A 22,860-nucleotide genomic window follows, 5' to 3' on the forward strand; every position below is an offset into this window, starting at 1 on the left:
GAAGATCCTGGTTTAGTGCTACAGGGATTCTGAAAGAACCCTGAGGCTTACCAAATTTGTAATGCAAAGCTTACTGCAAAACTTTCCTGTGTCTCATCCTTTCCTTTTCCTAGGCCAGATCTCCTCCTGGCAAGAAGTCTGGTGTACCTCAATCATATGCGACCCTTTCACCCAACCTATCAGAGCCATTCTGTTTCTTGCGGCAGGATGTCACTAGCTATGAACTTCTTTGCCTGGCACTGTCACAATGTTTAGTTAGCTGAGAGTTGAGGCGAAGTGTCCAGATCAGTGGCATGAGTGTGAAGTCTGTCACAGTTGTGGTGGATCCATGTGCTGGCTGGTGGTTGATAGGTAGCTCCCACATTCACAGAGCTGCTACGGAAGGGACTGGAAGACACGTAACCAGCAAGTCTTCCTTGCACCAGGAATGAAGTAAAAGGCTCTTCTATTCTAACCACACCCTCCATAGCAGCCTCCACACTCTCTTTTTTTTAATAATAATCTTTATTCAAGTTTTAGTTTTAAAAACAAACAAACAAACAAACAAGCAATAAAAACTATTTTCTAATATACTTCTTCTCCATGTCAATAGCATATAATTCTTTCAACTTAATATACATTACTTTCATAACCAAGTTCGTGACTTCACCTTGTCATTGAATATACTAACTTAATAATTCCTTTGCTTATATTCATTGTTTAAAACTTCAAAAGAAAAACACTTATATTTGTAACCCTCCTTTCCTTCTTTTCTTCTAAATCATAGTTCCTATTACCTTCCTAATGCATTGTTTCTAAACATTTTTTTAAATTGTTAATCTGAAGATTTACTAAAATACATGACAGAAATATTTCTATTTCAATGTTGATATATCTTTATCATATCTACACAGCTAAATTGTTTCATGTAATTCAATAAAGGTTCCCAATCTTGTAAATATTTTTCTAAAGGTCTTTGCTTTATGATAGATGATAACTTATCGTGTCCCATAATTTCCGTTATTCTGTTCGTCCATTCTGTTATCTCTGGAGGTTCACTGCTCTTCCATTTCCCCGCTATTATCGTCCTTGCTGCTGTAATCATATGGAAAAATAATTTTCTATGTTGTATTTGTATTGCTGGATCTATAATACTTAACAAAAACGTTTCTTTTTTAATTTCGAATGTATAACCCAAAATTTCTTGGATTTTCTCATGTATTTTTCTCCAAAAAAACTTTTATCTTATGACACTCCCACCACATGTGTTCATAATCTCCTTTTTCTCGAAGACATCTCCAGCACAATTCAGATGTATTTGGATACATCCTTGCTAATTTTACTGGGCTTAAGTGCCACCTGTAAAACATTTTGATTACGTTTTCTCTTAGACTAATGTTTCTTGTGAATTTTAAATTTCTATTCCATATTTGATCCCATTGTTCCAAACTTAAATTATTCCCTATTGATTTTGCCCAAATAATCATATTCTTCTTTATCCTTTCTTTTTCCGTTTTTTGGGTTAATAATAGATTATAATTCCTCTTAATCATTCCTTTCTCCTCTTTACACAAACTTTCCCATAATAGATCTTTCCCTAAATTAAACCCTTTGTTTTCGTCTTGTTTAAATTTGTCTTTCATTTGGAGGTATAGATACCATTGACATTGTTTTCCATTTATCGGTATTTCATGCCTTTCTTTTATTTTAATTTTGTTTCGTTCCTCTTTCAGAATGTCCCAGTATCTTTTATATTCTATACCTCCTGCATTTGGTCTTAACACACTTGCTTCGTGTGGTGAAATCCATCCTGGCGTCTTAATTAGGAATTTAGCTTTATAATTTTCCCAAATTTGTCTAACTGCTCTCCTAACAAAGTGATCATTAAATTGTTTATTTACTTTGTACTTGTTGTGCCAGAGATATGCAGCCTCCACACTCTCATCACAGCAGACAGGAACGGGCCAGGAGGATGCCACACAGGCAAACAGTGAGCTGGCCCCAGTGGTGTGTCAGTGGTTTTATTTATCTATTTATTATTGTGTAGGGGGAAAAATTACGCTACCTCACCAGAGAACTTGCCCAAGGCAGCTTACAAAATAAACCATAATAAAAATATAAAACACTAAACATTGTTAATTAAAATCCAGCATTAAAAACCCCACCAGAGCATACAAAACAGATCACTGAGCAGCTTAAAATGAATAACTGTTTTCAGATTTAAACTCACTATAAAGATGGCATTAAAAGATCAACTGCTTAATTAAAAAACTGGTTAAACAAAAACATTTTGGCCTGCTTCCTGAGGGAGTAAGAGAAGAGCCAGACAAACCTCCAGGGGGAGGGTTTGCTTTACTCTGCTTTCTCTGAAACCAGTCTGCTCTCCTGGGAGCACCTTGGCAATCTTACTCTCTTGCCTGAGCTACTGCGTTTTCATGCTGAGAAGAAAGCAAGATAGGAGGGAGGGGCACAGATTATTTTAAAGACAGGCAGCTGCTGGTTGTCTCAGGTCAGGCTCCTTCAGTGGGAAGACCCTTTACTTCCCTTGCTACCTTCTTGCTGTCTTCCTGGCACAATTCCGAATAGCCTCGGCCATCCCGCATTCACCTGAATTTAGGGTCGCCATCCATGTGGCACTCAGAGATCTCCTCCTACTGTTACAATTGATCTCCAGACAATGAAGATCAGTTTTCCTGAAGAAAAGGGCTGCTTTGGAGCGTGGACTCAATGGCATCACATCCTGCTAAGGTCCTTCCCCTCCCCAAATCCTACCCCACAAGGCTTCACCTCAAAATTTCCAGGTATTTCCCAACTTAGTGGTGGCAACCCTAGTTGTCAACTTCCAGATGGGACCTGGGGATCTGGAAGTACAACAGATCTCCAAACTGCATGGTTCCATTGCCTTGAAAAAAATGGCAGCTTTTCTATATGTCCTTACTGGAAGATTTTTTTAATATGAAAAAAGACAAGAAGTAAAAAGAAGATAAAAGATGGGGGGGGGGAATAAAAGGGAGAGTGGACCATGTGACATTTTACTCCACCAATATCCCTCCCCTCCCCAAACTCTCCCTTTCTCAGGTTCCACCACCAAACTTCCAAGAATTTCCCTATTCCCCATTGGCAACCATACACCAAAATCTCCAGGAATTCCTCAAGCTGGAGTTGGCAACCTACCTGACTTGCATGCCTCATACAAAGGAGATAGAAAGGTAGCTCTAGGCTGGGAAATTCCTGGAAATTGTAGGGCCAAGACTGGGGAGGCAGGATTCTCAGCAGGGTTATGATGCCATTAAGTTGGTTCTCCAAAGTTGCCATTTTGTCCAGGGAAACTGATCTCTGGGTGATCAGCTGTAATTCCAGGAGATCTCCAGGCACCACCTAGAGGCTGGCAACATCAGTGTGCAGGCTTCTCCCAGCAGGAACCTGGAGGGGGGAAAGTGGCGTGTTATTTGCCCTGAAAAGCTTCAACAGCCTATTTCCACAATTTTAAGCCTCTATTAAAGATACAGGATTTTCTTTCCCCCAACCATAGCCTCCTAAAATGCTTTATACATGTGTGTGTATAAAGAACTGTCAAGTCACAACTCCTGCAAGGGCTTTCAAGTGAGAAGCAGAGGTAGTTTGTTAATGCCTTTTTCTGCAGATTCTTAGTAGTCTCCCTTCCAAGCAGAGGCGTAGCTGCAATGGGAACATCTGGGGTGGCTCACCGCGGGTGCCACCATTATCAGGGACGGGGCTGGGGGGTGTTTGGGGTGGGGTGGGTTGGGTTGGGGTGCACACAGGGGTGCGCATGGGCAGTTCATGCCCTGGGCACAGTTCCCCCTCCCTTCATCACTGCTTCAAAGTACTGACCCAGTTTATCTTCTGAGATGTGACAATATTGGGCTATACCTGGGATCCCCATCATGGGGCCAATGGGCAGCATGGTGCCCACCAACACCTTTTCTGTTGCTCACCAAGTGTTTTTAGAAATTGGGTGGGGCTAGGTAGGGCTTTTGCCCAGCAAGACTACTGATTGACAACTGGAGATTTGATTGTCGGTGTAGATTTATTTTTTAAAAAACATTGCTTTGGCAACAGCTGCCACCACAAAGGGGGATCTATACTGCATTACTGAAGTTAAGCTGTGACAATACTTTTGGGGCTGGTTGCTGCACCTCTTTGGCTGCCATTTTGTTGCTGCACTCAGAATTCCAGAAGTTCCCAGAGGCTCAAAAAGGTTAGACATCCCTGGGCTATACTATGGTGCCTTCCCTCTGAAAGAAACGTACAAAAGACAAAAAAGAGTTCTGAAAATTTTGAAAGTTTGCACACCATTCTCATTCCAGGTAAACAAGGGGTGGCAAAAAATTCAACAGTGGTGGGAAGAGATAACCCTATGGAACTCTGGCAATTTAAAACATTATACGTATATACTGTATATGGGTGTGCTTGGTGCTGGGATAGTGCATAGGGTTCATCTGGCTCTTTTGGTCTGATGGTAATTGCAAATATGCAACCCTCTGCAAGCCATAGATTGAGTATCACTGTTGTACATCAATAGAAAGCAGATTTCTCATGAATAATGTTTATTTTTATTTTATTCTAAGCTGCACCCCTTCTCACACAAAAACAGATGGCACAACAGGGCCCCCATTTATGAGCACAGACTCATTTCTTAACACAGAGCAAGAAAAAAGGAAAGGCAGAGGAAAGAATGGGGAGGAAGGTTAAATGGAGAGGCTTTTTGGCAAATGGATAAGTAAAGCGAGGCTCTTCCTAACCCTCTCAAGTATATTTTGTGGGCAAATGTCTCTCTTCCCTAAATGATAGCTGTGGCTCACTTATGGGCTCACTTATGGGCTGGATATATTATATAGGGGCTGAGGCACTCCCTCCCCCCTAAAGCTTCATATCACTGATATCACACTTCATATCAGCACAAGTATTACACTGAAATCCATCATCCTAAACAGACTCTCAGTTGGCTCAGAAAATTAATACGTCTACATCTATCATACTATATCTCTGCTTATCAAATGGAATCCTAATGCCTCAGTATTGCTACTGATTAATAATGAAAGTGCATAACCCCATCCATTGCTAGAGCAAAGGGGCAGATAGGGTGTAAGAGAAGTTTCTCATAGCTTACAGGTGATACCGGTCCCCTCAGTCTGAGCTGATGATGATCCACATTGCCTGAAACAAAAGAAATTTTGATGCAACTGGAAAAAATGTGAGAGGAAGCATGTGGCGCAATTATTTAATCTGCTTCTCTGTGTTTGTGCTGTGTTATGCAACTGTTGTTCACTACATATATTGTTTAAGCAGAGTTCAATATGAGTCAGCGTGAGACCAGAGATGTCATTGTCTAATCAAATAACCATGCTGTAGCAACCCAAAATTGCATCTGGCCTTGTGTGACCCAGCCACCAAGAGTGAGGAGTGCTGGCGTAGAGGCTAGGAAGTGTTACCCAAACAGCTTACAAATCTGTTTTCCTTGACTATAAGTGTCTTCCTCCTTGTTTGTCAAGCACCCTGCACACATGCATCCTAAGCAATTATCATTAGGTCATCCTACAAAGTATATACCAAGGTCCTGGATCTAGGCAGCACTTAACATGCAAGTGGGGAAGTTCACAGAAATAAATAGACATAGGTTGGGGTTGAATCTTTCATTAAAAAGACTAATCGCATAGGGGTTAGTGAGCAGGGGCGTACCTAGGCAAACTGGTGCCCGGGGACAAAACTTGAGTTTGGTGCCCCCCCCGGCCCGGCGTATGGGCAGCCACCCTCCCCCACCATGACCAAACAATGATTTTTTGTACCAGCTCACAAAACACCTCCCACTCCCAGCAAAACATACATGGCTCTCTCCCCACCAACTCTTTTCCTAATTTCCTAATCACAACAACCCTATGAGGTAGGTTGTTAGCCTGAGAAACAACTCCAAGCCAGTGCAAGTGTGTATTAAGCATGTAAATCTCTCACAAATCACCCAGCAAAACATTTACCAAACAAATGTCAGCATCATCTCTCACAAAACACCTCCAGTGGAATCCACCCCCAAACAGCATTACTTTTAATGGTGTTTAAACTAGGGAGCTCAGATTCTTCTTTTAAATCTACCTTAAAGGGAGAATCCGGGGTCCCCGGTTAAAACAAAATTGAAAGTGATTCTGTTTGGGAGCGGATTCTCCCCCACTCTGAAACAGCATCACTTTTGAGGGTTGGAGATTCAGATGAAACAAATAGCAGATTCGGCTGGAATCTGGGCAAATTTGGGCACATTCGGACAAAAATTGTCTGATTATGTCCTGCCCAAATATGAACAAATGCGAATGCAAGGTATTTGGGCTTTTGCGGGGGTATTTTTTGTGTTTTTTTGGCCTGAAGGGAGCACATTTTTAAAGCTAATGGCACCATGATTTCAGGGTACCATTCAGAGACTGCCCTGATGATACCACCCGAGTTTGGCGATGTTTGGTTCGGGGGTACCAAAGTTATGGACGCCCAAATCGAATGCCCCCATCCCCATTGTTTTCAATGGGAGCTAACCTGAAGTGGGGGCTACCCATCTGAGGGACTATAACTTTGGTCCTCCTGAACCTAACTTCACAAAACTTGGGTGGCATCATAAGAATAGTGACCAGATGATGCCCTGAAATTTTGGTGTCACTAGCTTTAAAAATACATCCCTTCCAGGCACCCCAAGAAATTTGCCCAAGATTCTTTGTTTTGCAGTGACTTTGCTCCATTGTAGCTAATGAGGAATTTCTGAGGCAGGCTGCACATTTTTGAAGATAGAGGGTCCAGACTTTCAGGGTGGCTCCAGGAAGCCCTCCTGGTAATAGCATCCAGGCTTAGAGATTTTTGCTTCTGAGGGTCCAATTTTATGGGCCCCCAAAATGCTTATTTTGTTTCCCTGCTCCTGCACATGAAGCCTGCTGGCTGAGTTCTCTCAGCGCCCCCACCCACCCCCAAAAGCAAAGCTCACCAAGCTTGGATGCTATTACTCAAGGCCTCTTGGAGCCACCTTGAAAGTCTGGCGCCTCTATCTTCAAAAATGTGTGGTCACTGCTTACACACTCAGAAATTCCCCAGAATCTGCCAGGCTCTTCAGCAAGTTCTGTGGTGGGAAAAATTACTTTTCCCACCATAGACTTCAATGGGGCTTTCTGTTATGCCCAGCTCTGTGGTAGAGGTTTCAACAGGAGGCACTGTGGTAGTGGTCTTTCTCTGGACTCACAGAAGCAGCCCTGCAGGAAATAAGTGCTCAAGACTTATTTCCTGCAGCGCTGCTTGTGTGAGTCTCCTGAAAGGAACCAGCCAACTTTGCTAAAGTTTGCCTGTGATGGCCAAATGCTGTGGGCATCAGGTTCACCTTCAACTCAGTGCCCACAGCATTTCCCTCTTCCACACACATTTTAGCAAATTTGGCTGGTTCCTTTCAGGAGACTCACACCAGCAGGTACAGGAAATGCCCCCACGCAGAGCAAGATCCCTACCACAGTGCCTCCTGTTGAAACCTCTACCACAGAGCCATCTGGGCATAACAGAAAGTCCCATTGAAGTCTATGGTGGGAAAAGTAATTTTTCCCACCACAGAACTTGCTGAAGAGCCTGGCAGATTCTGGGGAATGTCTGAGTGTGTAAGCGCTGGCTGCACATTTTTGAAGATAGAGGTGCCAGACTTTCAAGGTGGCTCCAAGAGGCCTTGAGTAATAGCATCCAAGCTTGGTGAGCTTTGCTTCTGGAGTGGGGGGGGGGGAGAGAGTTGAGAGAGTTCTGAGAGAACTCAGCCCACAGGCTTTCATGTGCAGGAGCGGGGAAACAAAATAAGCCTTTTAGGGCCCATAAAATTGAACCCCCAGAAGCAAAGGTCTCCAAACCTGGATGCTATTACCAGGAGGCCCTCCTGGAGCCACCCTGAAAGTCTGGTGCCTCTATCTTCAAAAATGTGCAGTCTGCCTACACACTCAGAAATTCCCCATTGGCTACAATGGAGCAAAGTCACTGCAAAACAAAGAATCTTGGGCAAATTTCTTGGGGTGCCTGGAAGGGGTGTATTTTTAAAGTTAGTGGCACCAGATTTTCAGGGTATCATCTGGTCACTATTCTTATGATGCCACCCAAGTTTTGTGAAGTTAGGTTCAGGGGGACCAAAGTTATGGTCCCTCAAATGGGTGCCCCCATCCCCATTGTTTTCAATGGGAGCTAACCTGAGATGGGGGCACCCCTTTGGGGGTCCATAACTTTGCTTCCCCTGAACCAAACACAACCATATTTGGGTGGTATCATCAGGACAGTATCTGGATGGTACCCTGAAATTTTGGTGCCGCTAGCCTTAAAAATGCGCCCCCTGCAGGCCGGAACGTGAAAAACACTTAAAAACTTTAAAAACACACAAACGACCCTGAAATGTTGGCGCCCCCCCACGTGACCAAATGGGGGGCGCCCGGGGACAGAGGGTACCCCCTGTCCCTAGGCAGGAACGCCACTGTTAGTGAGGGGACTACAAAGTAGAAAGAGCATGCATTCAACCACACACACATACAATAGAACTACTGATCTATAACTCCTACCTTCTGCTAGACTTTAAAATGAGCAAGTTTACTAATATAAGAGGTGTGTGTGTGTTTGGGAGGGGGGACAATCAATCCTATCAGGAGGATAAAGTCCAGGAAGTTTCAATGAAAGGAATGGAAAAGGTGGTGGGAACAAAATGAGAAACAGCTTGTGATCCCCAGGGTAGCTGCACTGAGTAGCAAGGGAAGTACTTGATGGACAACTGTTGCAGTGTCATTGTTGTTTCTGCATCACATACCTTTCCGTCGCACTGTGTGGTTTACAGTTTGGCTTCTGGTCTGGACTCTGGACTCTTCAGATGGATCTGGTCTGATCCAGCAGGCTTGTTCTTATGTTCTTATGGCTTACTGTTCTGCGCCACTTACCAGGAGTTACTGAGGCTATCTTTGTATCCCAAAAGTGTGTAGATAGGTGGGAAATAAAATCTGCATCAAAAGGAATTGGATAGTTTTAAACTCTATTGGTGGGTAATGGCTAGGTGGTGAAAAAGTATTTTGTCAAAGAAGATGTTGGGGTGACAGTGCCTCTTTAATGGGGCTTGTTGTTCTAAAAGAATAAAAAACTGAGTTATATTGTTACTATTTGGTGAGACTGGGAAATCAGTATATAGAATAAAAATATCAATCTGAAAAATTGATGTTTGTCGCTATCATATATCCAGTGGATCCTATTGTGTATTTGGACTATAAAGGTATCAATTACGAAGACACTGCTATCATTTTGGAAAGAGGGAGGGGAGTAGGCAGAGAAAGATGTATATTCCCAGGGAATTGTTATTTGATGTCTTTTCTCCCTCTGAAATAAGAGTGAATGCCTCCGAACACTGAAAATCCCCTTTCCTCCCGGAATATGTTAATTTTTAAAAAATTATTTTATTTGAGTTGTTCCTTGCCCTTCTCTGGCAAAACTGGGCTTGGGGAAACTTCCAACAATAAATACACCAATATAAAAATTAAAACATAATTTAAATCCATAAATCCTAGTTTAATTTTACAATTTGGTGTTCTGTATTATGTACCACCTTGGTAAGTGAAACACTCTTCAGTAGGTGAAGTTGGTCCAAGGGGATGGTGATCAGGAAACTGACAGCAGCCAAGAAATTCTCAGGTCCACAAAGGAACAGAGACTGAAAGGAATGGGAGGGGGAAGGGGGGAAGAAAGAAGGGGATATGGATGGGGGGAAATGAAAGGAAGGGGAAGGGAGGCCAGCTGATCTACAAACTGCCACTGGCCTCAACTGTATGTCTGGCACAACATCTCCATCTTACAGACCCTGCAGAACTGAACTAAGTCCTGCAGGGTACTGTTACCTAGTACTGCAGTGCCAAGATTGGTGTGCCTGCCCTGCTGCCTGCAGGGCAGACAAGGATGAAGCTGGCGGCTCGGCTCATGGAGCCGCAGTGCAAGGGCAGAAGAGCCACATGCGGCTCTCAAGCCGCAGGTTCCCTACCCCTGTCCTAAAACAATTAAGAAGGGCAAAGCCTCCAGCCTGGGAAAACCTGTTCCCACCTCAATCGCAGAACATCTGCCTCTGTGAGACAAAGGGTAGGCAGATAGACAACAATTTAATGCTATCAAGATTTCCTTTCAAATAATCATTGTTCAATGAACTAATCCCATCTTCTAGTTTCCTGACTAACCTCTACAATGACCCACCTTCATCTGCACTGGCATTATCCCAGATTTGTAATGACATTAGTTCCATCCCAAAATCTAGTCATTTTCAGGCACTTCCTGAGTTTAGACCATTAAGCCAAGTGCCAACATTTTCTCCCCCTTTCAGAGGACAAGAGCCACCTTTGTCCTGGGAAGATCAGGTCCCTTAGAATGGCTGGCTAGAGAGCCCAATTCTGCCTATAAATTAGCTGTTCACTCTGCAGTCAGTGCCCACCGTTTTCTGGACTAACCCCTGGTTGAGTTGCACTACGTGCAATCTGCTTTTACTCCATCTCTTTGGAGCTCAGTGTGGGCACAGGACACTGCTTGGTGGACCTCTTCTTGCCTTATTTCCCCCAAATCCTGATCTGTTCCAAATCTGTACCCTCATATCTATCTATATGTTAGGACTGTGTGAATCCTCTGTGCTTTGACCATTTGTGTGTTTGTAGTTTTATTATTTTGCTTTTTCTAATAAAATTGTTAAACTTTTACTCCTGCTTCCTGTGGATTTCTTGTGGAAACCACCCCTGTAAATTCTGGTGGGAAAGATCTCTTAATAATTACCCAACCTCTTGCTATGCAAGGTCTGCCATCACTAATTCCCCAATCCAAAAGGGGCAGACCACAGCATTTTGGGTAACAGTACAGGTCTCACTAGACAGAGAGTAGAGGACAATTGGATGATTCTAGGGTTAGGGCTTATCATGGACTACCAACAAGTTGTTTCCAGAAGAGACAACACTTTCTGGGGGGTGTATTGGGAGAGGCAGTTCTATAGATATGATGGTTCCAGACTGTTTAGGGCTATTAAGGTACATATCAAAACCTTGATCCTGATCCCGTACTCAAAATGGAGTCTGTGGTGCTGCATTATGGATTAGGGGTGTGCACCAGTTTTTTCCAGTATTTTTTGGATTCACGGTTATTGGACCCACTTTTTTTTAGAAAAGCCCCCCTCCCCCTCCAGAAGCTGGATACCCCTACCAGTAAATGGTTCTTTTCCAACTTTTTTTGGATATCTGAAATTGTTCAGCTCCATTAAATTCTATGGGGAATTTTGGGGGCTCTGGGGGGGGCTGTTTTTTATGTTAGAAGTGCCAAAATTGCAGCATAGTTGCAGGTGACTCTCCTCAGAAGAACCCCCAAGTTTGGTGAAGTTTGGGTCAGGGGTTCCAATTCTGTGGGCACCCAGTTTTCCTCCATTTGATTAGAAAGCACTCCAAAGAAAAAATTGATATATTTCTGGGATGGTTTTATGCTCCAGATACTTTTTTTATTTACAGGGGAAAAACCTAAGTAGGAAGTAACTGCAATTTCAGGACCTTGTTTACTAAGTACAGGTGACAATGTCCTAAGACAGAACAACCAGAGAGCCATTTCTCTATACACTGTTGAAAAGTGCAAGTTAGGCAGAGTTTCACCCCAGACCACATTCACAAGGGCATATTGCAAATGCAGATGGTTCTGCATTCAGCTCTGGACTTGGGGAAGGAATACGTTTCATTCTTGAGCAAATAGACTGTGAATGCGAATGTACGCCCTTGCACTATAAAGCTTCTCTTGCTCCTTTCTCATCTATTAGCTTCATTCTTTTCTAGGTCCAATAAATCAAACATAGCCAGCAGGACCAATATGCTTCTGTCATTATCCTTTAAGGAGAGCAGTAAACACAAGACACCCACAAGGGACCTACCCAGCCCAGCTTCCTCTAATGTAACATCAAGCAGAGCCTTTTAACTGGGGGGATAATTACCTTTTTTCCCTTTATCAGAGAATGTTCTTGTTTTCCTCCAGAAAAACCAACAAATATTTATATAAAGAGCTGGAGCTCAAAGCCCCAAGGCAGTAAACAAAAGCTTCCTATCTGCCTTGGTTGACACCGGGCTTTACATTCTTGTAAAACGTTTCTATAGCAGATGCTTCTGTCCCAAGCTTTAGAGATACAGGTAAGAAGCTTGCATTTAAACTCCTGCTAGAAACTAAGGACCACTCCACCCCCCCTATTCACATGACTATGCTTACAGGACTGCACTTAGTGGTTTGTTTGCAACCCAAGAATTTGCCAGTTGACTCCATGATATTTGTGACTTGTTAACAGAGTTGTCAAGGACAAGGGCTGCTGGAAGTTTGGGTAACACAAATCTGTAATTGACTAAGCTCTATAGTATGTTAATATGGAAGAGGCCATTCTCATGACTCACATGTACAGAGCCAAACTACTCAATGCACAGTTGTCACCATTTCTTCTATGCACCTTCAATCAGCATTCAGTTAAAGTATACATGAACTGGTGAAGTTGCCTCATTCCAAGTCAGGCCACTGATCTGTCAATCTCACTATTGTCAGTCTACAGCAGCTCTCCAGGGTCTAAGCTTGGGACCTCCCATATCAACTACTATTTGATCCTTTTAACTAGAATTGCCAGAGGTTGGGCCTGAGACCTCTTGCATGTAAAGCAGATGTCCCAAACTGCAGCCTTTGTTCTAAGCTGTGTGGGAAGTAGTTGGTAAGGTCAGTAAGATCAGTAGTTGGAAGTAGCGAGTAAGATCAGTTGAAAATGGTTAGCCAAACTACCAAAGCCTATTGTTGCAATGCCCAGTTCTTACTGTTCCGATAGACTACTCCTGTTGTTTCATGTTGAGTCAGTTTAGAAGCAATAGGTGGAAGAGCAATTTTATATCTAATCAAGAACAACTCACATTATCATTTACTCTTCCCACTCCAATAGGATTCTAATTCCAGAGGGGTGTAGAATTCAGTATTCAAAATTTGAAAGCATTTTGTTGTTAGCCTGCAGGCCCCAAGCAAATAAGGCGGTTCTTCTCACTATGCCTTTTGGTAAACTGATAGCTAACTTTCTATTCATCACCCTTCAGAACTTATCTAATTATTCCAAGCTCAAAAGAAAACTGTACATAATGGACATTGTGGCAATAGCTATTAGCATTTTACATAACCTTAACAGCAAATTGTGTTCCTGTCCAGATTATGTCCAGGACAGAAGCCCCCAAAAGTCCCCTTAGTTATATTGTAGCTAATCATGAAGGTTCAATTATTCAACATTACCAAATGTGACTAAAAACAAGCTGCTTTGATTGGGGAGGGAGGGGGGGGGATGCAGTGAATGCTTTTGATAATTTGAATTAATCTTTTAAGCTTAAGGTGCTGGAAAATGTGGGTCTTGAAGGGAACTTCAAAAAATGGCTCAATCAGTTTATACTTCAGTCAGTGCAAATATTTGTTGATGGAGACCTATCAAAACTATGTGAGATACAGAAAGGTACAAGACAAGGATGACCACTATCACTTCTCTTATTGATACTAGTTTTGAAAATGCTGAATAGATATATAAGGTCTGATGAGAGAATTGAGGGTATAAAAATTATGAAAGAGTCTTACAACTTAGCATTTGTCAGTGATTTGGTGTCGGGTTTAGAAAACCCATTAAAGGAGTAGAATTGTAACGGTGAAGCTGAAAGAATTTGATATACTTGCCAATTTTAAAATTAATGAACAAAAAAGGTTTTAACAAAGACTATGAATCAACAGGAACAATCAGCATTGATGAATAAAAGAGCTTAAGGTTAAAAAAGGGTGAAATATTTTGGTATTGCATTGACAAATATGAATTGCATGTTATTTCAAAATAGTTATGTCAAGACATGGAATAAAGTTAAGAAAAGTGTCAGCGTGGAATAAACTACAGTATTGTTGCTGGGGAAGATTTCTGTAATTAAGATGAATTTATTACCAAGAATGCTATTTTTGTTTCAAACAGTGCTGGTGCTAGTGTAATCTCTGTTTGTAGGTTCTGTGGGGCAGAACTTGGAAGGAGTTTGCAACAACTAAATTTAAAAAAATGATTTACTTTTCTTTAACATATGACACTTATCAAACATTAACATTTAACATCACACTTCAAGACTCTGTTCAAGTTTCATTCCAAATCCTTCTAATTACAGTCTGATAATGCCAAGTCCATTTCTTCCTGCTGGTGGTTGGCTCATGAAGACTCCAGAGGCTTGGTGAACTGGATTCGAGATGATGAAGGTCCCCAAAAGAACTCTTACCAATTACATACTCAAAAAACCCTTAAACAAAGTGTTAAGCGCTTATAAAAAAATCAATCAACGTCCCAGCCTGGTAGCCTTGCTTCCTCCAACTTCATGAGTTTTTATAGCCTCCTGCTGCTTTCAGTCTCTTCCCCCTCCCCTTTCTGGGTCATCCCATTCAGAACATAGGGGTTAAACTAGCAACTGACATTCCTTTTAAACAATGGCAAAGGATATATCAAACTATATTTGGCAAGGGATGAAACCCTGGGTTACATACAAAATCTTGCAAGATGCAAAGGAAAGAGAAGGACTTAGTTCACCTGATTTGAAATTATATTTTGCCACATGCTGTTTAGTATGGCTAAAAGAAATTATTTAACCTAAGAAACAGAACATGATTTGAGATGTGGATGGCATGCCTGTTTATGGCATGATAAAGTTAAGGTAAATAAGGATTTTAATAATTACTACATTAGGAATGCCATTCTGAGAATGACATAAACTTAAACCTAGACTATGCCAAAAAAAACCAAACATCTATACCACTTTTACCACAAGACGCACCATTTAGATGATAAATGATATTTGAGAACAGGAGGATAATATATTGTGAAATTTTAGATTTTTCACAAGAAGATTGTAAATTGATATCAAGAGAACAGTTAATAACAGAAAGGGAAAATCATCATTTTTTAAATGCACAACTACTAGAAAGATTCAAAGCTGACAAAAGACTTTATGGTTTTGACCATAATAGATCTGAATTTGAACAGGGTTTATGTAGGGCAGTCCCATCAAAGGGGCCAGGTGGTTGGTCATGGTAAAACTTCCATAGAGGTTTTCCAGAGGTGTGGGGAGGCTTGAAAAGCAAAAAAGCATCCTCACTGCCAGGAAGCCCATATTGGGCTTAATAGACTTATGCCGCCTTTTTGGTGACATAAATCTAAAGCCCTGGCTGCCGGCATAATGGGCTAATGTTCTGTAGGAAGCCGACTAATGTCGGCTCCTCCCCCAGCCATGCCCCTGGCCACTGGGACCCTGCTGTGGTGTCTGATGCACCATAATGAGCAAAAGGGGAAGATAACAGAACTACAAGGTAAACAAGAGATAATATGTACCAACCAGGCTGAAACAACTGTTGGAAAAACAGATACCTCCCACTTGAGTGAAAAGATTTTACTTGTAAGTAACAATATCAACATATGCACAACCGTACAATTGAATATGCAAAACAAGCAATAAAGCAAAGCTAGTCAGAATCTAGATAAGTACCGACCTTGTTAAGAAACTTCAAGGCTGCTAAATAGAATAGAGATCAAGACTCCCAATGTAATAACAATTGCAATCAATCAGACTGCGCTCTGCTAGTTTTTTCCTGCTTCTCGCAAACGTCTGATGCAGCATTCAAGTGCTGCAGAGGGTGGCGATGGCCGCACACTGATGAAATCAACCCTCTGCTGGGGCAAGTGCCCCAGGAGGGCAAATACACTGGCGTTGTATAGCACCTCTCCCACAGGCGGATTTGCCACCCTCTTTGGATGGGGATGCAAATGATGAACATATAATAGCTAAGATGTATAAACCTTTGTTGAGATTTGAAACTGAAGGAGGAGTGAAAGGTTGTATGACAATGTGGGCTATTAATTTTTGGATATACCATAAAAACAGAATAATTAGAGAACATGTAATTAAAAGATCTCAAGTTTACTTTAAGTTCTAAGGTTATAGACAATTTTTATAAAATGATGTATCAATGTCATCTATCACTGGAGACACTGGTAGTTTTCAGGACAAGAAGACCAAGGAAAAAGATACTAAAATGTGTGAAATGAATTAATAATATCAATTAAGTGCTAATTTTTATTTTGATTGTAAGTAGAAAGCATGTGGTAAACATTTAAATGTGACTATCACTGCAATCCAGGTTGGAAGGGGGTGTGTAGAGGCAACCTGCACCATCTCCATGGGGGCTTTGGGCATCGTGGAAAGGAGGGAAATTTAAATTCCTCCAGCTGTCCGAATTGCTCCACAGGAGAAACAAGCTTAACCCCACTTTTGTGTGGTGTAAATTGGCAAGTGTGGTGTAATTTTCATTTTTTAAAAAATGTTAATTTCTTTATCTTTTTGGATGTTGGTTTTGGTGTGTTCTTTGGTGAAGATTCATAAATATAAAAACGAGAAAAAAGGAATCCCCTTCCCTACCAAACTGAATGTAGTGGGGTATTATGCTCCTCTATTATTCAATAAGCAGTCAGACACCATTATCAGCAGGATCCAACTCTCGTGCATTTATTAATTGTTCTAAAATTTCTATTATTTACTTATCAGCTCTTGGAAAGGAAGGAGATTAGCATTATTTATTTATACATCTTTCCTGATGCAGTTCTGCTGTTCTGCCACAAGATTATATCTAGGTGTCTTTGCCTGTTGACATGTTTGTTTTAATCCCAGTAGCTTTACTTTAGTTATTTAATGAAGGTGTTTGTTTTAAACAGCTCAATGGGGTTTCTTTCTGTGGTTTAGGATTTAGATGAGAGCAAATCCAGTTATTTCATTTGATGCCGCTTATATTACCAGCAATTTACATTGCACAGGCCTGACTCTTAAATTTACTGAATTGGCTTATGTGATTATGTTACTTTGTTACAGCCCGGATAGATGCTTAAAGGTTTGCTGCCTGATTGAAATACTCCTTGCAAGAGGTTTTCCCAGATAGGCCTGTATTCCCCCATATTTGATCCTTGACATGCATTAATGTCTGCTACAAGGAGAGTCATTGCAATTGGTCTTGGTGGTAGCTGGCCACTGGGAAACACCTGGTGTATAAATGTCTTGGTCTGGTGGTTGAGGCCTTGCTTTTTTGAAGAGTTGGGAAACTGAAGGAAGAAAACCCTCATTTACATGACATACTGGCTTAACAATAGCAAGCAATTTCAGCAGGTAATAGCAGCTATTTCGCAAGCATTGGCTCTGAGACTTAGTGCAAGAGTAGATTTATGAGGAACATGCTTTCTTGGTTACCATGTAATGTATAAAGGCATAAGTGTGATGTGTGAGAACATTTCAGATGTCATAGAAAATGCAGTCTCTAACTGAAACACCATAGAGTGAAACCTAACATATATTATGCTAAAACTGCTCTTCATCAGAGAAATATTGATTTGGTGCTCCAAAAATAGCAATATTCTGTTCCCGTTAGGGGTAACCTTGCTTCCAATCAAACTAATCTTGCTCTGCCCAATGGAGATTTTGGCTTAGATAACGCTGGTATTCATTCAGTGCTGTTTCAGTGAACAACTGCTTTCTACATTTTTGAATAGCTTCCTGCTATGAATTAGTGAACAGGTGCAGAAAAAGAAATACATGTTGTTCATGCACATCCCTCTCCCCCCTCCTTCTTTGTAATATTTGAACAGGCTCTGCCTAACTTTGCACTGAGACAGGCCATGTGGAACACCACATGGCAGAAACCTGGCAAAGAGACTGTGAGGCTATTTAGCCCACAGAGCTTGGTGAGCAGATGATAAATGCTGTGATAATGTTCTCTTGGGAGATTGTCACAGTGATAATCTGTACTGCTTCCTTCAAATGATGATGCAACCATCTGTTAGGCTGGATTTCATGGAGGTTCGCAAACTCCTTTCCCCCGACTTAAGAATGTGATGTTGTAGCTTCGATATACTGTCAATGGGAAGAGAGTATGAGGAACCCCACACTATTTCTTCCCTCAAACACATGTCTGGGCAGAGGTAGAGAAGCAGCCATATCTACATCTAAATCAACAAGCCTTAGTGTCTATTTTACCATACTCTGAATGGTAGTGTCAAGGAAGGGAGTGGTTTCTTGTGCCCCTACTTGTGGCGCTTTCAGGGCATTTCGCTGGCCACTGGGGAATAGATTGCTGGACTAGATGGCCCTTTGAACTGATTCATCAGACTTTTGTTATTGTCTTATAGTCATTAGACATTTTATTCTCCCCATAAACAAGGGCATAATTAGACATTAAAAAAGCTTAAATCATGTGTTAGAATACTTGTTATCAGGGAGGGAGGATTTAAACACAGTAATCATGAGTAGGAAGAGAGTGATGATGACTTCTTCATCCATTCTTCTCTCCTGACGTTACTACCCAAGCTGCTGTCCTATCGGTGGGGCTTACTTTTGGTCTTGGAGCCAATTGGTAGAGGGTGTTTCCTGGGGGAATGTGAAGGCCTGGAGCAAATCACCACCCAACGCCAGCTTGACCTTTCTCCACATGACATCATTCCCAAGCCTACTTTTCAGATAGCAACCCATACTCTACAATGCTGTTTTGGTTCAAAAGCGACTTCAGTAAGTCTATTTAAATGAAACAGAAAATGCAGTATTTGAAGCAAGCCATTTCTGAGCTGAATCAGTCTCATCAGACACTTTTCAGTAACAAATTAATGCAAATCGCAGGCAGTTCATGACTATTTCTGCACAGAAGCACAGATCAAGTTGGAGAAAGGAATTGTTTGCTAAGAATAGTTCAACCAGCTGGGCCACTGGTACTAACCCCAATCCCCCTGTCACTTCAGCAAAGTTTACTTTGTTTCCCCTATATACAGCTTGCTGATATATTCTAGAGTTCATGATTTCGCTTTTCAACAATGTTTCACAATCACTGTACTTAGGGCCCATTACAGTTTAGGCAAGAGGGAAAAGCTAAGATGGTTTAGGGGAAGGAAGCAAGAAAAGTTTCTGAGGGGTTAATTGAGTTGGATGCAAGAGCTGGGAAAGAACGGTCCATTAGATACTCACCGTGAAGGGCCCTTCTCCTAGTAGGCAAGGATGACATTTGAATGGGTGATTCCTCACCCCACTATCAGGGAGGCAGGAACAAGTTTTCTGCAACTTCCTGTCTGGAGGGTCGACGGCCATCTTCCCTCAGTATTCGTCTAACAAAGTAGTGGTTAACAGCATGAAACAGGAATAACTTGAACATAGCAGAACAATTATTAGCAGAACATAGCAGAAAACATGGCTCAGGCTCCTAAATAAGGTGAAAAGACTGCATTAAGTAACATGGAGCAACATGGAATGACATGGAATTACATATAGGATCATTGAGGACTAACGATGAGTTTGTATTCAGCATCTGGGAATGCCTGGCCACGCCCGCGTCGTGCCCCATCCAGCCCCATTGGCGCTATGCCACTTTTTGAATCCCACCACCATTGGAACCTGTTACTAAAATTTTTGAATCCCACCACTGCCCAAGGACCTCTCCAAGTAAGGGACTGGATCTATAGCTGCGATCTGCAGAAGATTTTGAATTGCTGTTAAGGTCCATGTGGCCTTTACTGGGTTGGGGGAGAGAGGGGCTGAGAGGAATTGTGAAGTTGAAGTCCGGAAACATTCTATGGCATGCCCTGAGGAGACCACCTCCGTTGTCCATGTGTGACATGGGGGTCCCTCCATTGGTGTTGAAAGTGAAGGAGGCGGCTGCCTACCGGAGTTTCTGGGTAGTTATTGTTTAGTTGGTCTATTGACCTGAAAGGGTTTTTCGGGTTTGCCTGGTGGTCGAAAGTTGCTGTTGCATCTATTAAAGGAGTCAGAGTTTGACCAGGTAGCATGTCTACCATCCCTAGAGGTTCTAGGTTCTCTGGATTCTAAAGGTGGATCTGGGCTGATTAGAAGGGTGCTCAGGTCTAAAGGGCTTTGGAATGGCCTTCTTTTCTTTGGACTCCATCAAGACTTGCTCGAGTTCTTTACTTAATAGCAAGTTCCCTTGGAAAGGGATGCCCGCCACCAACACTTTGGAATGGGGGTTGGACTGCCATGTTCTAAGTCACCCATTGCATCTTACAACTGCTGAAACAGCCATAGATCTAGAGGCGAGAAGGAAGGCATTGAAGGTGGCATCCGCCAAGAAGGAGGTCCCTGTGAGGACCCTCTCTATGCCCTCCCTTAAGCCCTGTTCCTCTGAAGGGAGCATGTCTAGGATGTGACAAAGCCATACAATCATGGCCCTGGCCTCCATGGCTGAAGGGGTGAGGGCTTTCATGTACTCTCCCTTTTAGAGGCAGGAAGAATACTGGGGGAAGATGGCTGTTGACCCTCCAGACAGGAAGTTGCAGAAAACTTGTTCCTGCCTCCCTGATAGTGGGGTGAAGAATCACCCATTTAAGATGTCCTCCGCCTCCAGAAGAACGTGTTAATCTAGAGACATCAAACAGAATTTTAAAATTTTGACCAGGCTCTGCCAGAGAGGAAAATTGTTGGGGAATCCCATTATCGGAACAATATTATAATTTAGGTGCCTTATGTTTCAGTACAGTACAATGAAATAGCTAGCTGATCCTTCAAATTTTGAAAGCATTCTGAATGCCTGATGTGCAAGATTCAAGTGCATTAGTATCTTTAAGACCAGGAACAAGATTTCCAGGGTATAAGCTTCTGAGAAACAAAGTTTCCTTCATCAGATATAAGTAGGAATTGAAATGTTTGAGCCCTTATATCCCAGTCAGAAGGTGGGAGGGGTGTGGCAGTCTCCCTTATTTGTAACACCCATTACATCTTCTGTGTGGGATCGTGAGTCCTACTTTTATCTGATGAATGGAGCTTAGACTCTCAAAAGCTTATACCTTGGAAATCTTGTTGGCCTTTAAGGTGCTACTGGATTTGAATCTTGCTCTTCTACTGCAGACCAGCATGGAAACTCACATGTCAGAATCTTAATGCCTGATTAATCTTTTCATGGACAGTCCCTCTCCTGCTAACCTCCGGAAGTACTGTACTTAAAAATGGTTCTCTAAAGCAATCTTTCTTGAAACTGGAGTGTGCCTCTGGTGAAGATCAATAAACTGTCATCTACCCCAAATTTCCTCCAGGGTTACTCTGTAAAGATCAGAAGGGTTTGCACCTATTTGTGCTGTTATGAACACATTTCAGCTGAAGCTGTTATGAAATTGTCTTCCATACTTGTGTGACCATAAGTATGGAACATATATAGAAACATTTGAAATAATATTTTGGTATTCAAAATCAGGCAATGCTGCATTCCCCTCCCCCGTCACTAATGTGGAAGGGCACCCACTGAACCAAAACAATCTTGATATGGAGAGGATATTACTGAAAACGTAAGATATGAGAAAAACTGGAACATGTGCATATCTGATTTCATTAACCAATGGACCAGCTAGAGAGTACTTAAAGCATCTTTGCTGAATACACAAGAGAGGAAATTGAGTTAAGAGTCATAAGCGAGGTTTGAACTAGGAGCAGAGCTAAAGATATATTAAAGAACTCATGACCTCAGGAAGATATGAAGGAACTGCTCAGACAGTTTGATAAACATTAGGCTTGTACTGAACAGAGGAATTTGCGCTATTGAACCAAAGAACTGGCCTGCTGACTCATGCTGCTCTGAAGACTGGGCACCTGAAATTCCAGTGCTAGGATGTCATGGAGGCATAATACTGAGCAGTGATAAAAATCTTGTTAGGAAATATATGTTTCTAAGGGACTTTGTAGCTTACAACTGCATTTTCATCTTTCTTTGCAGCAATAGGAATCTTTTGTGCTGCTCAGTGCTGTGAATTTTCTTTATAAAATCATTTTCATTGTTTAAAGTGAGCACATGCCTAACTTTCTCTGTGAACTTGTATCGAAAAATCACTTGCAAAAAAGAATATTGCCTCCAATGGATGAGAAAACCTTTCTCTTTGATGCTTTCATAAAAAGTCCGTCTGGGAAAGCTTGAACACACACGCACGCACACTTTTTTTTGAAGTTTGAAAGTAATGCAGCACAAGCCAGCATTCTGAAATCGTGGCTAAAAGCTGCAAGTCACAATATTGGGCTGTGCCTGAACTGTGTACATCTTGCTATTCTAAGAAATGGAAAATCTATCATACCCTTGGCTGCCAATGCTATTAAAGCACTAAGCTCTAATAGAATTATTTATTAAAGTGCAAGTGTCACAAGTGCTGTAAAGTGCATGGTGCAAAGCATCTAACAGTAGTCCAATAACACTATGTACAGCATTGAAGCAAAGAAAACCATAAACTGGGAAACAGATAAATAGTCCATAAACAGTCTGCAGACAGCCACTGTCACTCTTGCGGCGACAAATTATGCCTGATTCAGGAAGAAATAGTAGATTGTCCTCTAAGTCCTTAGACGTCAAAGTTGCATATTCAGCAACTTAAAAACAAAACAAAACAGGCTTTGCAAAAAAAATCCCTTAAATGCCAGTCTCCCGGTCACTTGGCAACCAAGCCAGTTCCCTGAAATGTACAGTATCACAGTTCATGGTAAGCAGAACGCAGCCTGCAGTAAACCACGTTTTCAGTAACCTTCCCCAATGGTACTAGGTTTTGTCTTGCTGATTTATTTCAGGGTTATAAGAAGATTTAACTCACATGTCCCTGTTGTGGCTAAGCCCCTGCTGGTTCGTGCTGAAGTCTTGCTATTCTGATATCAAGAAGAAGCAAGGCTCTATTTAAAAATATGCAAAAAAAATGGTTTTAAAAAGTTCAGTGAGTGTGGAGACTTGCTGAGAGGTGCTGTTTTGAGACAAAAGTGAACAAAATATCCAGTCTGATGACAGTCAAGAAGTTCAGGCACTGAATTG

At 41.8% G+C, this 22,860-nt stretch overlaps 1 long non-coding RNA gene across 3 annotated transcripts in view; it reads right to left on the minus strand.

The window, feature by feature from the left end:
- Positions 1–485: 485 nt before the first annotated feature.
- Positions 486–22,860, minus strand: part of LOC125428386 — a 36,224-nt gene continuing 13,849 nt past the window's right edge. For 2 of the 3 annotated variants that reach the window (XR_007243817.1, XR_007243819.1), the window contains 4 exons: positions 8,786–8,972; positions 5,111–5,157; positions 3,154–3,402; positions 486–1,074 (listed from right to left, as the gene is read on the minus strand). This is a non-coding gene — a long non-coding RNA (uncharacterized LOC125428386). The remainder of the gene's footprint in view (positions 1,075–3,153; positions 3,403–5,110; positions 5,158–8,785; positions 8,973–22,860) is intronic. The other variant, XR_007243818.1, reaches the window with a different exon arrangement.

This window comes from Sphaerodactylus townsendi, linkage group LG03 (genome assembly GCF_021028975.2).
Source record: "Sphaerodactylus townsendi isolate TG3544 linkage group LG03, MPM_Stown_v2.3, whole genome shotgun sequence".
Classification (NCBI taxonomy): Eukaryota; Metazoa; Chordata; class Lepidosauria; order Squamata; family Sphaerodactylidae; genus Sphaerodactylus; species Sphaerodactylus townsendi.